Source organism: Vigna unguiculata, chromosome 3 (assembly GCF_004118075.2).
Source record: "Vigna unguiculata cultivar IT97K-499-35 chromosome 3, ASM411807v1, whole genome shotgun sequence".
Lineage (NCBI taxonomy): Eukaryota > Viridiplantae > Streptophyta > Magnoliopsida > Fabales > Fabaceae > Vigna > Vigna unguiculata.
The window spans coordinates 32,388,436-32,405,301 of record NC_040281.1 but is presented as its reverse complement, the minus strand read 5'-3'; positions in this window follow the sequence as shown (position 1 = coordinate 32,405,301).

Sequence of the window (16,866 nt, the reverse complement as noted above, 5' to 3'; positions counted from 1 at the left end):
CTAGAGGCTCATGGAATTACGTCCTGACCAAGTGAGGCACCACCACGAAACTATTGTGGAATTATGCCCTAAACATACCAACATCATGTGCCATCAATTAATATAGAATCACATCTCATACCAACACCATGCCACTTTCATAACCAACCATCTCTTTCATTTTACATGCCAAGATCATACCAACACACCAATCCAATTCATCACCTCAGATATTTCATGCATATTTGCACACCTCATACTTTAAATAGATCAAAGCAGCCAATCATACAATCACTAACAATCATGTGAGAAAACAATGTGATCTACAGAAGGTCTCGCTCAAGCCAGAAGCCCTTGCTCAGGCGAGAGGAGTGCTCTCGCTGAAGCTGTAGGCTCTCGCTTAGGTGAGACTGCGCACAGGGGTCCTGGGAGTTTCGTGAACTCTCGCTTAGGTGAGGCCATCTCGCCTAAGAGAGATGGTTTTTCGCTTAAAAGCTTGGTTTCTCGCCTGAGTGAGTGCTCGAGCGAAAGCCCCTGGGCGAGCCCTTGCTACTCTAGCCTAAGCGAGACGAGCTCGCTTGGGCGAAAATAGTAGTTCTCCCTCATTGTTCAACACCTGTAAAATCCAAGATTCATCTAAAACAGTATACCAAGTATATTCATTTCAAAGTAGGCACCATACAGTTACCAGAGATGCATAACAGAACCCAAACACAGGCAAAATACACTTAAAATAAGAAACCCTGGCTTCCCTTACGTTGCAAAGGCTAGTAGAGAATCTCTAACGCTTAAGATACAAGCACCACAACTTGAGGACGGATTTGGGAGCTGTAAAATAGCATAAATAGATTCTAAATGGGTTATCTTGGTGAACCCAAGCTAGAATCACGAAAATCAAACCAAAGGAGAAAAGTATGAACTGAAAATAACTTACGTGGATGGAAGAATGAGTCGAACTCACTTGAAATCGAATGGGTCTCAAAACCCTAGCAGAGCATTGTTGGAGAGATTGAGAGAGTAAGGTGGCTGTGTTTCTGTAAAGTGAAGCGAAATGAATGGGATTAGGGCAGTTTAGGGTCCTTGGCTTCCAATGGGTCAGCCTTAGGCCCAACTGACTTGGGGCAGCCCCTATAAAATAAGTGCAGAAAATATTGGACCTTACATCACGTACTTGATATGTTTAAACACTTGATTTTATAATAAAAAAATAAAAACAACGACAGTTAGAGAAAAACTAATTTAATATGTAAAAATAATAGTATTTCCAAAATTAACTAAGAAAACATTCTAATATCGTGCAAGAAATAACATTTGTTACAATAAATATAACCTAAAATTAAAAAATCCTATTAACATAAATAAAAAAAATCTAATCAAATATCAACAAAATGTCATTTACGATCTTAATACTCAATAACACTCAACAAAATCACACGGAAGAGACAATACAAAGAGTCGAGACAAAATTTAATAATATGAAAAACTTTAAATTCTCACTATTTTAAGTGAAAATAAAATTATCTAATATTAAGAAATCCAATTTCTTTTGAAATTATTTACTTAAATATCTTATTTTTAATTTCAAATTCTTTAGAAAGAATATTACGATGTTAAAATTTTGTATCCATACACACTATAAAGCAGTCCCATTTCATTTAATTTGATTTGAGGTATATTGATGAGTCATTATTTTTTTCCATTCCACTAGCCTTTGTGCACGCATTAGACAGTTGATTAGTGCTTAATTGTTCATCATTAGAGTGTTTTCAATCTGTTGGGCTTTATTGGGCCACTGTTCCGAATTTGGACTAATTTCACATTATTTGGCCTAATTTTTGTTTTTAATTATTTTTAGGTTTTTGGGTGAAGCAATTTTGGAGCTTGGACATTTATATTTAGTTGAAGAGAGTTTCCACATCATTGCCACATCATTTCCATGTCATTTCCACGTCAGCAAAGTCAATGGGTCAACATTTGAGGCCTAGAGTGGCATTTTTGTAAATATGAGTGGCAGAGTGGCAGTTTTGTCAATATGAGTGGCAGGGGTGATATGACAACGAATTAGGTCTGCATGAAAAGGGACCAGCCGCTCCATCATCTTCAACCTCTCTTCAAAACCTCCATTTTCGTTCTCCAAGCTTCCATGGACGTGCCCCTTGCGGTTTTTCACGTTTTTGGCTCATTTTTACCGCTTTTATGCATATTTGACAGCACCCATTGAGGGTTTTACGTTTTGAATTCGTTTTCTTGCTTGGGCAGTTCGTTTTATGGGTTTTATACAACTGGAACAGCACCCATTCATGGGGTTTTCGCATTTATATATGATAACACCATTTTGCATTCCATTAAAGCTTTGAAATCTCTCTTTTAGCTCTTAATTTGCGATTTTCAGATTTCATAAGTTAGGGTTTTTAATATTTATGTTCTGTTTCAGGTTTAAAGTGCTTGATTATTCCATTTTGATGTCTAGCTAAGTTTTTCGTATTGGTTCCTTGAAGAAACTGAATTGAAAGCATGAGGTTGATGTTTTGCAGTGCACTCTAATTCCTATTTTCTCTTCATCCTATTCAATTTCGTAGCTTTGAATGAAATGGAATTTGTGATGCTTAATCATGGGTCCATGTTTTCCACAATTTCAGAACCCTTGTCATGCTTAGTGAGTTCGGGTTCTGCCACAATTGCTTAATCTGTGTGTGTGTGTGTTCGAAATTGAAAGAAGGATGTGTGTTATGCTTAATGGAATAATGAAGCTATGTTAATTTTCACATAGTTAATTAATTCGGATTTCATGAGAGTAAATTGGATAAGAGAATTGATTTAGTAACCTGTGATTGGTGCATTTTCAGTGGAATTAAGGAACTAATACATTTTGAATCCTATGTTTAACTAAGTTTCGCTGTTTCTATTAGAATTTAGCAATTTTGTGTGAATCTGCCAAACCCCCCCCCCTTGTGTTACTGTGTTGTGTTCCTCTGGAAATTTGGCTTTGAATGAAAACATTGGTCGTTAGGAAACGACTTAGTTCACTTTCATATACTACATTTAATATGTTTTAATTTGGTGGGGTACGGCCTCTATCAAATTTGGCGCCGTTGCTGGGGACCAATCGTTTTGTTCAAGGTATATATTTTTTGGAAAATGAGGTAATGACTACCAAAATTTGACTACTTTGTTACTCCCTCACGTGGCTTTTTAATTTTTTTTTTCTTTTGGAACAATTCAAACTCAACTTGTTTTGCAGTCTCTTTGTATGGATACAACAGAGCAAGTCAATAATGAAGAAGCGCTCCAATTTTTGAAAGTTCCTCGACACCTTTTGACCGTAACTTCTTCCCAACCATTCACCTCATTCTCCCCAACCTTGATTGTGAGCTTGGAAAGGAGAGAGCAGTGTTGGTTCAAATGTAGCGTAGATTTTTTTTTTTTTTTGGCTTCTTCTTGGTGTCTCTATGCTTCTTCTTGGTTTAACCCACTCCCTTAGTATTAATTTTTCGGGGACGATGGGCACTCTCAGCTTTGCCTTTGGAGCAAAAATGAACTATTGAACAATTCTTGCCAAATTTACGAAATATAATGTTGGTTTTTGCTTTAAAAAGCCAAGTTCTAGTGCTTCAGTAATTTTGTAAGTAAATAAGGTGTTTTTAATGGTCAAATGTTAAATCAGTACTTGGAATGCATATTTGCAAAGCCAAGTATTTATGGTTGGAATCTTTAGTTGTCTGTAAAATGAAAATGGGATGTTCTTTGTATAACAATTTTCAGTTTTTTCTTTTTCAGGGAGGATAGTGTTAGCAAAACAATTTGCTAAAATGTTTGTTTTGTTGAACCTATTACTGGTTGAAACTTAGTGGTAATTAATTGGCTTAACTGGACTCCAAAACCAATGGAACAAAACCTATCAATCATATATGGGGATCCAAGTACAAATAAGTGAGGAGCTGGAGAACACGTTTTGTACAAGTCTAACAAAACTTGCAAAATTAATCGTTTTTGTACATATCCACTTACATGTACTTTTTATAGACCAACAATGTAATTACAATTAGTTACTTATGAATCCAAACTATTTAACTTGCTTGACTAGTCTTCAAATAAAATGACACAAAACCTATCAAACATATATGGTGACCCAAATGCAAATAAATGACGAGTTGATGAAGGATCCTCTCAGATTTGGGGTGAAATTTGTCTAGAACGAAAATGACTATGAACCCTAAAACGAAAAGGGGGACATGGAGGACGTCGATTGGGGATTTTTGCGGAACGGGAGGAAATCACGCCACTTGGAGGAGATTCCAAGATAAGTGATGAAGACCTGCCACTTTGAATCGGAGATTCAAAGATAAGGATCAATGGTTCTGAGGAGAACCTCGAGACTTGAGAGAAAACTCATTTTTTCATAAAACTCAAATCTGAATACAAATGTGTCTCACAAGGGTTTATATACTATGGGTCGAAACACCAAAAGGCCAAACACAACAAAAGGTCCGACAAAGCCCAAACAAAAACATTACAGAAATTATAAAAGAGTTCCTATTCTACGATCTAAAGCTAATCCGAGATCTCTTTGAAGGTCTTGGGCATGATTCCATCAATTGCTCTAAAATCCCTATGACGATCCTGAACCACGCCTCCATCATTGCCTCCACGTTGGAGAAAATTCGACCTCGAATTTTAGTTCTTTATTACCTATAACCAAACACACAAACATAAGTGTTGAAAGCACACAAAACCAGAATAGTCTAAAGACAGAAATAAAATGCTATAAAGAAAAAAATGAGATTGGAATCATGGAAGAACTCAATCTCTTATTATCAAGGTGCTTGGAGATTGTCCTCCAGGATCAAAGATAAACCTGCACAACACATCAAAGAGTTTCAACACAACTATACTATCCATAATGAAACAAAAAGGAAAACAACCCCTAGTAATTAGAATAGAAAAAGAGTGTCCCTGAAATCCCTTAGGATTTTCATGATAGGACAAACACACAAGCATATGATTAAAGTCGGGTTCATGTTTTGCCCATGTTGTTGCTGCCTTTTTTCTATCATCTTTTCTTCACCCCAGTGCTTATGCCATTGCCCTCTAATGTATAAGTCTTCCCTAGGCATTAAGACAAAAGGGGAGGGGTTAGTAAGTGTTCCTAATGAAAATGCAAAATGATGATGTGAACGGGAACAACAATTTAATGCATTATCATCCCCCTTTAAGGATTTCATCTCAACCATGCATGTCAAGGGTATGAGGACAGACTCTTTCTCGTGTTTCTCTCTTTGTTCTTCTTCTTCCTTTTCTCGTCGCTCTTTCTTCTTTTTCTCTCTTAGCTTGTTCTCTTTTATTTCTATTAGCGATTTCTTCTTTTGTTCCCCCTCCAAATTTTCCACTTGTCTTGCTTTTTCCAACATTTCCTTTAGTGTTCTTTCTGCATTCTCTCTCTCCCTTTGTGTTTGTTGTCTTTGTTTGACTTCGAGCTTTTTTCTAACACTCCTCTTCACCTCTTTCAAGTATACAATGTAATCTTGGAGTTTTTGAAGAGTCATGTACTTGGCGTTCCAATTAGGACATTGATAATTTTCGTGTCCATAACCTTCACACTTGGTGCACCTAATAGCACTTGTTTTGTCTTTTGGCAATGATCGTCTATCTTCATGTTGCTCCCTTCTAAGATTGTCAAGCTTTCTATTCAACCTGATGATTATGGACACAATGAATTTGATATCTTCTATCAAGGTCGAACGTGTACGGAACATTCTAGAGTGCTCAAAATTCCTAATTCTTGCTGTGAAAGAGAGGGAACAAGAAATAACAGAAAACATAGTAAGTGGTTAGCAAAAGAAATGTAGATAAAGTTATCAAAGACAAGAGTAATCTAAATAGTGTATTTAGAATTACTACTAGAAATGTGAAACAAAATAATCAAGCTAAAATGTGATGATTAATTCAAACTCCCACAAGCAATACTTCCAACAATTTAGCTCAAGGTCCATTGCCCCACAACACAAGAAACCAAGGAAAATCAAACTCAAAGAGAAATGATGGACAAGAGACTCAAGCAAAGCAATAATGAACAATTACTAACTCTAAATGGTAAGAACTAAGCAAAGCAAAATGCAAAAAGTGCATCAGAAATTCAACCAGAAACATGACTAAAGTGCCACAATTTTGCACCAAACAATACCCCAAAACAGCACCAAAAATCACCCTATGATAGCATCCACGATGGTAGGACAAAGCAGCAGTAAAAGGTGAATAACACTACATTAAATGGCTGCTGTTTCAAGCTTCAAATTAGCACCAAAAATAGCCAGGACAACCACCCAACACAACAGCCCAAACTGTTCCTGTCACTCAAGTCACGTGGTCCAACCAAAATAACGTGTCAAACCAAGTTCACTAACTGAAATAAAGAAAGGCTTGTTGTTCAATCCAATTTTGCGTTGCTGCCACGTACACGAGTTGGCTTGTTCTAAATCAATTGCACCTAGTGGGATTGCAACGCAACTCTGCTACACTAAAAGCCTTGCCAAATTGCACTACCATGTGGACTTAAAGACAAAGGTTTTGTTGCTACTGAATCAAGCAGCACGTCTCCAACTCCACCACAATAAACGTCCACCAATTAGCTGCACCGACTGGATTTCAAGTTGCTGCCACTACACTAAACAAAATTAGCTTGCTGCCACTATTTCACATTTCAGCTTGTTGCACCAAAGGGCAACAATTGTTTGCACGTCTTTGACATCTACCACCGCATAGACTAGCACCAAGCAAAACCAAGTGCAATACTAAAAACACAAGATCAGGTGATGAGCTAAATTTACTGCACTAATCTCCTGCACCGCGAGAAATTAAAAGTAGTTGCTACCAATGCTTGAAACAAAAAGTTTGCACCAATGAAGCTGTTGTCCAATTGCCACTGCAAAAATCAAATTTAGTTGTTGTAATTTGCGCCGAATAGATAAAGAAGATTATGACATAACAGTTGCAACTGCCCATAGTAAATGGAAACAAAAAAAAATTGATCCCTTTCGCTGCCATAAGAAATCGATCAGCCTGCTAATGAAATTTGCTGCTCGAACTGCACTGCTTTAGACAAAATTTTTGTCTATGCCTCTAACTATTTAACTTAGCCAGCAACTTCACACAACCACTCATTAACTAGACTAGCCCCCTTTAAATTAGATTAAAACGCTGCCACCAATGCCAATACTTCATGTGGCTTTTGATGATTCTAGAAAACAATGTGTACAACGTGCTTACTTTGTCAGAGAAAATTTTAGTTTCATCTACCACCGAATGAATCAACTTCAATTGCAATTTGGTGTGCACCGAATAAGACTTAAGCTGGCTGCCATCAAATGCATCAAACTACTGCAGCACCATTGCGAATTCTGCACCAAATATAGCAAGGAGCCAACCACAACTGATTGTGCTTCAAATCCAATCTTCACTTGCAAATTTTGGATTAGACCAGCTTTAGATGATCACCTCCTTCAACAAAAAAAAACTATTGCTCTAAAAGGTACCGTTGTTGTCATGAATTTAGGTGGCTGCATTGAGAATTAAAGGCACCGCTCCAAATATTTTTCTACACCAATTCATCATTCTATGATGGTTCCAGCATCTTCCAATTTCGATTTCACGTTGGTTGCACATTCACGGCTAGATTTGTTGTTTCAACAATTGAACCAAAACCGACTTTGAATGATGGTAGCACATCCACTTTGCCAAGACCTTTGTTGCTTCAAGATAGGGCCAACAAATCCTCAAGCACGAAGTTTCTACTATGCACTAGTATCCAATTGTTTGGAGCTTCACCAATTTAATACGAGACAAAAATCTTCAAAATTCTTTAGTGAGTCATTTTCGCAAACACCTTGTATGCATTCTTAACTCTGCTCTACTCAACTACAATAAACACAATCCAATCCTCTAGTGTTGCGCGTCTACCAAAACTTCCAATAAAAGATGAACCAAGAACACAGTCCATTCATTGTCGAGGTTTAGAAACCCACAACTGAACCGAGAACAACTACCTGTGACAATTCACGACCACTAAACACCATGGAACGACCATTGGGACACTGTCATTTTGAAAGCCACAAAATTGTGCCGTTATGGATAAACAACCACCTTCATTCACCAATTCAAAAGCAAGCCAGATGAAGAGCTACGAATATGACCCAAATATAATGATGAATGAGAACAAATGAAGAAAAATGACAAAACCCCGAAGAACGAACAAGAACCGTGAACAAACGAATGCACCACGAACAATTTTGGAAGCACAAACGAGAAAATCTAAAACTAATATCAAAAGTACAACTAACCGAGCTCTGATTACCAGATGATGAAGGATCCTCTCGGATTTGGGGTGAAATTCGTCTAGAACGAAAATGACTATGAACCCTAAAACGAAAAGGGGGAAATGGAGGACGTTAATTGAGGATTTTTGCGGAACGGGAGGAAATCACATCACTTGGAGGAGATTCCAAGATAAGTGAGGAAGACCCGCCACTTTAAATTGGAGATTCAAAGATAAGGATCAGTGGTTCTGAGGAGAACCTCGAGACTTGAGAGAAAACTCATTTTTTCATAAAACTCAAATATGAATACAAATGTGTCTCACAAGGGCTTATATATTATGGATCGAAACACCAAAAGGCCCAACACAACAAAAGGTCCGACAAAGCCCAAACAAAAACAATACAGAAATTATAAAAGAATTCCTATTCTACGATCTGAAGCTAATCCGAGATCTCTTTGAAGGTCATGGGCATGATTCCATCAATTGCTCTGAAATCCCTATGACGATCCTGAACCACGCCGAGTGTTGGTCACTTGGCAAGTGTACCAAGTCAACTATAGTATAATGATTTTTAAGTAGAGTGTCGAACCCACGAGGAACAAATTCAATTAAAATAAATAATTATCTCGATCAGCATATATATACAGAAATTTTAATTTAATACATGATTTGTAGTTAAACTAATTTGCATAAACAGAATATAGTAAAAGCAGAAATTTAGAAAAATGCAATAAAAGAAACTGGGATTGAATTTCATCTATCTCTCTTGTCTGTAATCTAGATGAATATAATGCATAACATCTGAAAATACCATTATTGATGCACACTCAAAAATAATTTATATCGATCCCTCGCGTAAAAAATTCATATGATTAGTTCCCTGAATATTGATTCCTCACATATTCAGCAAACTATCCAACATTACGATCGAGTGTTAAAAGCAATTGATATATTGAGATCTATTCCTAGCATCACAGTATATCATGTATCATTGTTCAAATCAGATTTTCAAAAATAATTTCCAGTCACATCTAAAAATCAAAATGAAAACATCTATTGATCAGATAGAATCAAGCACTAAGAACATAACAATAATACCAATATTGAGTAAAAACAGAAATGCTATATATAAATATCACTAGATTACATCCAAGTTTGAGTAGATTACATTCAATCCCACAGAGGAAGATTAGCCACTCATGGCAGCCATCAAAACCTACGAACTAAAGAACAAAAAGAAGAAAATATGAACTTTGTTCTGGTCCTGATCGTAGTTCTCCAACAACTCTGTAGTTCTTCTCCAAAAATCCCCAATTGTCTTCCTTTCTGAACTTTCACAATATATATACAGCATGAACTCTCACTTGGGCTACTGAATCTCGCTTGGGTGAGATAGAGTACTGCAGCATGAAGAAAGGGTCTCGCTTAGGCAACCCAATTCTAGCTTGAACGAGAATCACACAATTGCAGAGGCTCCTTCACGAACTCTAGCTTAGGCGAGATTGGCAGCATCAAATCTCGCTTGAGCGAGAATGGCGGCAAAAGATGATCTCAATTGCACAAGCTCTCGCTTAGGCGAGATCATTCTTCACTCAGGCGAGATTGGCGGCCCAAGCTCTCACTTAGGCGAGATTGCTTTAGTTTGAGCGACCCTGCAGAGTTTCTTATTTGTTTCCTTATTTCTCCTTTCACTCTTCTTGTGTTCTTTCCTCCTTCTACTTTAATTTACCTGAAAATTACACAAAATAGGGATCAAGTTATTTCTTTAAGTCAAAACTTGGAAGCATGTAATTGAAACTCATTTATCTTAGATTTAGGGAGAATCAATATGAGATAACACGAATTACAAACAAAAGTGCCAAAGTTCTCTATGAATCTTTTATGATTTTTAGCACTTATAAACTCCACCCAACCTAGCATCTTGGTTGTCCTCAAGCAAAGTAATAAGATGTAACAGCCACTCAAAACTAAAACTCTGAAATTGGTTATTGAGAAATCATTTTCTCAGTTCCTTACCAAACAACTTTTGCATACCAAACTACAAAATCAAAATCAGAAGCAAATGGTGAATCCAATTGTCAAACATCATTAGGATAAGAGTGCAGCAAATTTTTTAGGAAAACCAATTGTACAAACAAATGATTCTAACCAAGGAAATTCTCTTAAATCTCACAGGCATGTGTTTCTCTCATTTTCCACTAAAATTGAACAAATCAAAATTGCCAGTCATTTTCAATCCAACCACAAACACACAATTAACATGGATCTTAAGGTCTTTTCAAGGTTGTAATGAGGCTAGGCTTTCAAGAATTATGGGTTTTCAAGATCACAAAAGCACAACTTAGAAAAGAGAGCATAGCTACAATTCAAACCCAATCCATTTCTACTTTCCATTCATCACAATTCAGACCTCAATACACAACTTGTTTCTTTTTCATTCATAATTCACTCTCATCTCTTTTTGTTTTTTTAGTAGATATATACATTCCTACACAATATTAAAGAGTGAATTATAATACTTAGCCCTTTTTTTCTTTGAGTGCAATTCCACCAACCAATTACTCTTACAGTTGAATAAAATGCACATATGCTCTCTATCCCTAAGTGTGCAAAGGGAAAGGATAGTAATTCAAGTTAAGGTTAAAGTGCACAATTCAAACAATTAAGCTCAAATGGGCTATCAACAAAGGATGATTATTTACAGGTTGGCTATTTGGCACTAAGTTATAAATTTAACAAAATTGCTTTAATCCTTACCATGCTTCAAATGTGATGTCATCAAATGAAAAATCAAGCAATATCAACTTGTCAACAAACAGTGGAAACACTCAAACTATTTATGGATTCACACACTCACTGGGTTTTTTGGTTTATTTCCTTGGTATCTCACTTGTTGTTACAACTGATTGTCTTGACTAATTATCCAGCACAAATATCTTAATCATGTTTAATTATAAACTTAGCCAAAATTTTCCTCTTTATCCTCTATGTTCAGTTCACTCAGTTGTTCTAGACTCAGGATACTTACTGAAATCATATTTCTCTTTAACCAATTCCCTCAAGAAAGATTTTCAAAATCATTCCCAAAAATTTGAGTTGTCTCTAAGTATTATGCACAAAATACTAAGCCAAAAAGTAAAACAGTTAATTAACTAGATAATATAGCATTCTAGCCAAAACAACTAAAGCAAAATAGTACTAATTACATAAATAATGCAAAATACTAAAAAAAATAACAATGAAATCGTATTTATAGAGTTCTGAAGGGTGGAATGGTGTAGTGAATCAATCTCCTCCTCAATGTCCACTCCATCTGTGTCAGCAACAAAGTCATCTTTGTTCGTAGCTCTTGATGGTCCCTCACCTGCAGTAGGTCCACTTCCCCCAGGAAAATAGGAATGTCCCTAGGCCACTATAGATAAGTCAAGAAATATAGTGGAGTCATGCTTGGTATGGTTTGTGAACATTGTGATAGAGGTACTCCTGAAGGTGGAGTTGTCCTCTATGAATGGAAGCATTTTGCTGGTGGATGTGCTTCATCTGCAACCTCAGATATCTCATCTACTCAAGCAATTCATTGTTCATGTTGAGCTGAGGTTGTTGTGTGGGCCCTATTTGTGGTTCTTCCATTGCTGGTTGTTCTGCAACTTGTTGGTCCAGTTGGGGCTCTTCTGGATGCTTCAAGTCCTCTGGGTGGGTACAAAAATGTTCAATGAATTTCTTGGTGATTGAAGGTCGTATCTTTTCAGTTAACTTCGCCTCCACCCCTTGATCTTGGCAAAGAGCTGTGATTAAAGCCGAAAAACCCAAAACACCTGTTTCCTTTTCATTCCTTGTGTTGACTTCATACCTCACAAATTTTTGGATTTCTTTAGATATAATGGTGGCCATGTCAACAGTGAGATCTTCCCTCGTTATGCAATAAAGGAGATGACATATAGGAACATTTAAGTCTGACACGTGGCCGATGGGCACTATGTTTGCAAGTAAGAATGTGGTCCAGACTTGGGCTAAGGTTTTCATATCCCCTCTTAGAATTCTGAGAGGATTTCTAGTGGGCCCGACTTGATAGGATTGTTTGGGAGCGCATATAAGGAGTGCCACTTCATTTTCATCACAAGGTTCCTGACTCCTCCTTTTTCTTGTGAAATCATAGCGTTGCCCTGGTTCTAGTGGTAGTGGATTACCAAGGAATTCACTGATGGCTGCTCAATCATAATTGACCCACCTCCCCCTAGCTTTAGACCTCTTTTCTCCAGGATTGTCCTCAGAATATGCATTGGCATAAAATTCTTTAACAATCTCTGGATCAAATTTGGGAAGCGGTTCAGCCAAGAATATATCATATTCATACCATTTTTGTCTTTGGGGTTCTCTAAACAAATTATTTTTTGGCCTTTCAAGAGAAGGACTACTTGCACATCTTCTCCTCTTCCCTTTGTTGGGTTCAGTGGAAGGAAGTCGAGATGTTGTCTTTGTTCTAGCCATTGACCTGCAAGGATGAAAATTAACCCACCAAAGTCTTGCCAAGTTAGTTAATTACAATGCAATAATAGTTTCTAGAATCCATTCACGAGCCAACCAAGAACAAACAAAAACAAATTCAGCATGACATTTCATCAAACACATTGGGTGCACTTTCAAACTGTAAAAATTTTGAATCAATTCATCCATAGGCAACCCACATTATTCAATTTCAGCATCAATTCACACTAAAACCCATAATGGAAACACAAAACAGATCAAAACAGAGCATGGGTACTACCTAGGGTTTGCAAGAGTACAAAAACGTGACTATGCATAGTGAAAATGAAGAGAAAAGAAGTAGAACTTACCTTTAGAGGGAAATTAGCAAAGGGAGGAAGATATTTGTGAGTTAAAATACAGAGAAATGAGTGAGCGAAGGTGCGCCCAGAGAGTGGAAAAGGGAGAATGTGAGTGAGTGTTGTGAGCGATGGTTTAAGGAAAGAAAAATGAGTGAGTTCTGCCCTTGCCTCTCACTTAACGCGATTTCTCGCTCAAGCGACATAGTCTCACTTAAGCAAGATGAACGTGTGCAAAACATTAAAGAGTCTCGCGCAGGCGAGACTATTTCGCCTAAAACTGTCTTGGTACAGGGCATTCTCGCCCAGGCGAGCCATTACTCGCTTAAGCGAGTATATCAGAAAAAAGGGATGGCTCAAGTTCTGCATATCTCGCCCAAGCGAGACATGTTTAGCTTGGGCGAGATTTTCGTGCAATTTTGGAACACATTGATTTTGCCACTTTTCAATATTTTGTTCTCACTCACTCAATTCATGATCCTTTTAGTTCAAATAACTCAGAAACACACATAAAATCGTACTTCAATCAATTCTCTATCATTCCAAAAGGTTTCACATCAACAAACTCAAAATCAATCTTTTAAACTCAAATTTCACAATTTGGCCAAAACAAGGTAATTTTTAGCATTCAATGAACTCAATTCTGGCACCAAAACTCGTTCCCATGCTTAAAACACCAACTTTGTTTGAAAACACCAAAAGTGCATGGTTTGCCTTATTAAGATAATTGGATGCTAAAAACTCACCTTTTTACACACAAACATAGAACTATAACACAAACACATAATTACATACACAAACACATTTAATCACACAACATGAAATTGAAGTGCAAGAAGATAATTAAAACACTGGGTTGCCTTCCAGGAAGCGCCTGTTTAATGTCACGAGCCTGGCGCCTGTTTCATTAAGGTTCGTCTTGTTGAATGATTGTGGCAAGCCTATCAATCTCACCACCAAAGTAGGGCTTCAACCTTTGCCCATTTATAACCCAGCTTCTTTGTGATTCAGGATCCTCTAACTCAACGGCTCCATAGGGTTTCACATGTTTGACAAGAAACGGTCCTGACCACTTTGATTTGAGGTTTCTAGGGAATAATCTCAACCTGGAATTGAACAATAACACTGATTGGCCAGAATAAAATTCTCTTTTGAGAATTTTCTTGTCATGATAAGCTTTCATCTTTTCCTTATAGATCTTAGAGGACTCATAAGCGTTGAGTCTAATTTCTTCCAATTCTTCCAGCTGTAATTTTCTTTTTTCTCCTACTACCTTTGGATCAAAATTCAAAAATTTCAAGGCCCAGAATGTCTTGTGTTCCAATTCAACGTGTAAGCGACATGACTTGCCATATACCAGCAAGAATGGGGATAAACTAGTGGGAGACTTATAAGCAATTCTGTAGGCCCAGAGTACGTCATCCAACTTCATTGACCAATCTTTTCTTTGAAGATGCCACTGTCTTCTCTAGAATACGCTTGATTTCCCTATTTGACACCTCCGCTTGTCCATTGGTTTGTGGATGATAAGGTGATGCAATTTTATGCCACTCTTCATAATGTTCCAAACATTTCTGAAGTTGAGCATTGCAAAAGTGTGAACCACCATCACTAATCAACACTTTTGGAGTACCAAACCTGCAAAAGATGTTTCGCTTGAGGAATTTGATTACAGTTTTGGCATCAGCCTTAGAAGCTGCCACTACTTCAACCCACTTTGTCACATAATCAACTGCCACCAAAATGTATTCATTTGAGAAAGAAGATGGCAGTGGTCCTACAAAATCGATTCCCCAACAATCAAAGGCTTCAACCTCTAAAATGATATTCAGTGGCATTTCATGTCTTTTTGAGATTCCCTTATTCTCTGATAGCTATTGTAGTGTTCCACATATTTGTGTGCGTCTTTGCATAAGGTGGGCCAATAAAATCTAGATTGGAGAACCTTTGCAATTGTTCTATTTCCATTAAAATGCCCTCCATATGGGGAACTGTGACAATGCCACAAAATGCTCTTTGCCTCTTCATTGGATACACACCTTCTCAACAGTTGATCAACTCTAATTTTAAAGAAATGAGGATCATCCCACACATATTTGTGTGCATCTCTCAGGAATTTCTTCTTCTGGTGCCAATTAAAAACTTCAAGTATGACTCCTGCAGCTTTGAAATTGGCCATGTCAACAAACCATGGCCTTTCTTGCACCATCATCAATTTTTCATCAGGAAACTCCTCCTGCACCTCTGATTGAGTGTTGGTCACCTTAGTATTCACCAATTTGGACAAATGATCAGCTACAAAGTTTTCACTTCCCCATTTGTCCTTGATCACCAAATCAAATTCCTGCAACAATAAAATCCATCTTATGAGTCTTGGGTTTGAATTAGATTTGGTTAACAAATATTTAATTGCAGCATGATCAGTATATACAGTGATAGATGAACCAATCAACTATGCTCTAAATTTTTCCAATGCATAAACTATAGCTAGCAATTCCTTTTCGGTTGTTGTATGTTTAATTTGAGCTTCATTAAGGACTTTACTGGCATAATGTATAGCATGAAAAACTTTGGATTTTCTTTTTCCTAAATGGCATAGTCACTTGCATCACACATTAACTCAAAACCTAAATTCCAATCAGAAGCAATTATCACATGAGTTGAAATCAATTTCTGTTTTAACAATTCAAATGCATATAAACATTCAACATCAAATTTAAAAGGTGTATCCTTGTTGAGCAGATTGCTGAGTGGTTTGGCAATTCTGGAGAAATCGTTAATGAATATTCTGTAGAAACCAGCATGGTCTAGAAAACTCCTGATACCCTTCACAATTTTGGGTGGTGGCAGCTTTTCAATGATCTCCACTTTAGCTTTGTCAACTTCAATACCTTTAGCAGAGATTTTGTGGCCCAACACCACACCTTTAGTTACCATAAAATTGCATTTTTCCCAGTTCAAGACCATATTGGTATTAACACACCGCTTCAACACGGTGTTTAAGTTTTCCAAGCATTGATCAAATGAAGCATCAAATACAGAAAAGTCGTCCATAAAGACTTCTATGCATTTTTCCACCAAGTCAGAGAAAATTGCAAGCATGCATCGTTGAAAGGTTGTTGGTGCGTTACACACTCCAAACGATATTTTCCTGTAAGTAAACACACCAAAGGGACAAGTAAAAGCAATTTTTTCTTGGTCTTCTGGATCTACTGCAATTTGATTATAACCAGAATATCCATCCAGAAAACAATAGAAAGCTTGCCCTACTAACCTTTCTAGCATTTGATCCATGAAAGGTAAAGGAAAATGATCTTTCCTAAGGGCCTGATTTAATTTTCTATAATCTATACACATTCTCCAACATGTGACTGTTCTTGTAGGAATTAATTCATTTTTGTCATTACAAACAACAGTCATACCTCCCTTTTTTGGAACTACCTGGACTGGGCTGACCTAGGCACTGTCGGAGATTGGATAGATCATACATGCATCAAGTAATTTCATTACTTATTTCTTGACCACCTCTTTCATGGTTGGATTCAATCACCGTTGAGGCTGTGCTACAAACTTGTAATCTTGTTCCATGTGAATTTTGTGCATACAGTAGGATGGACTAATTCCTTTAAGATCAGATAAAGTCCAACATATTGCACCCTCATTGGCTTTACGGACTGAAATCAGTTTTTCTTCTTCATAAACCGTTAAAGCACTATTGATCACCACTGGTTTGTTACCTCCATCTGCAAGAAA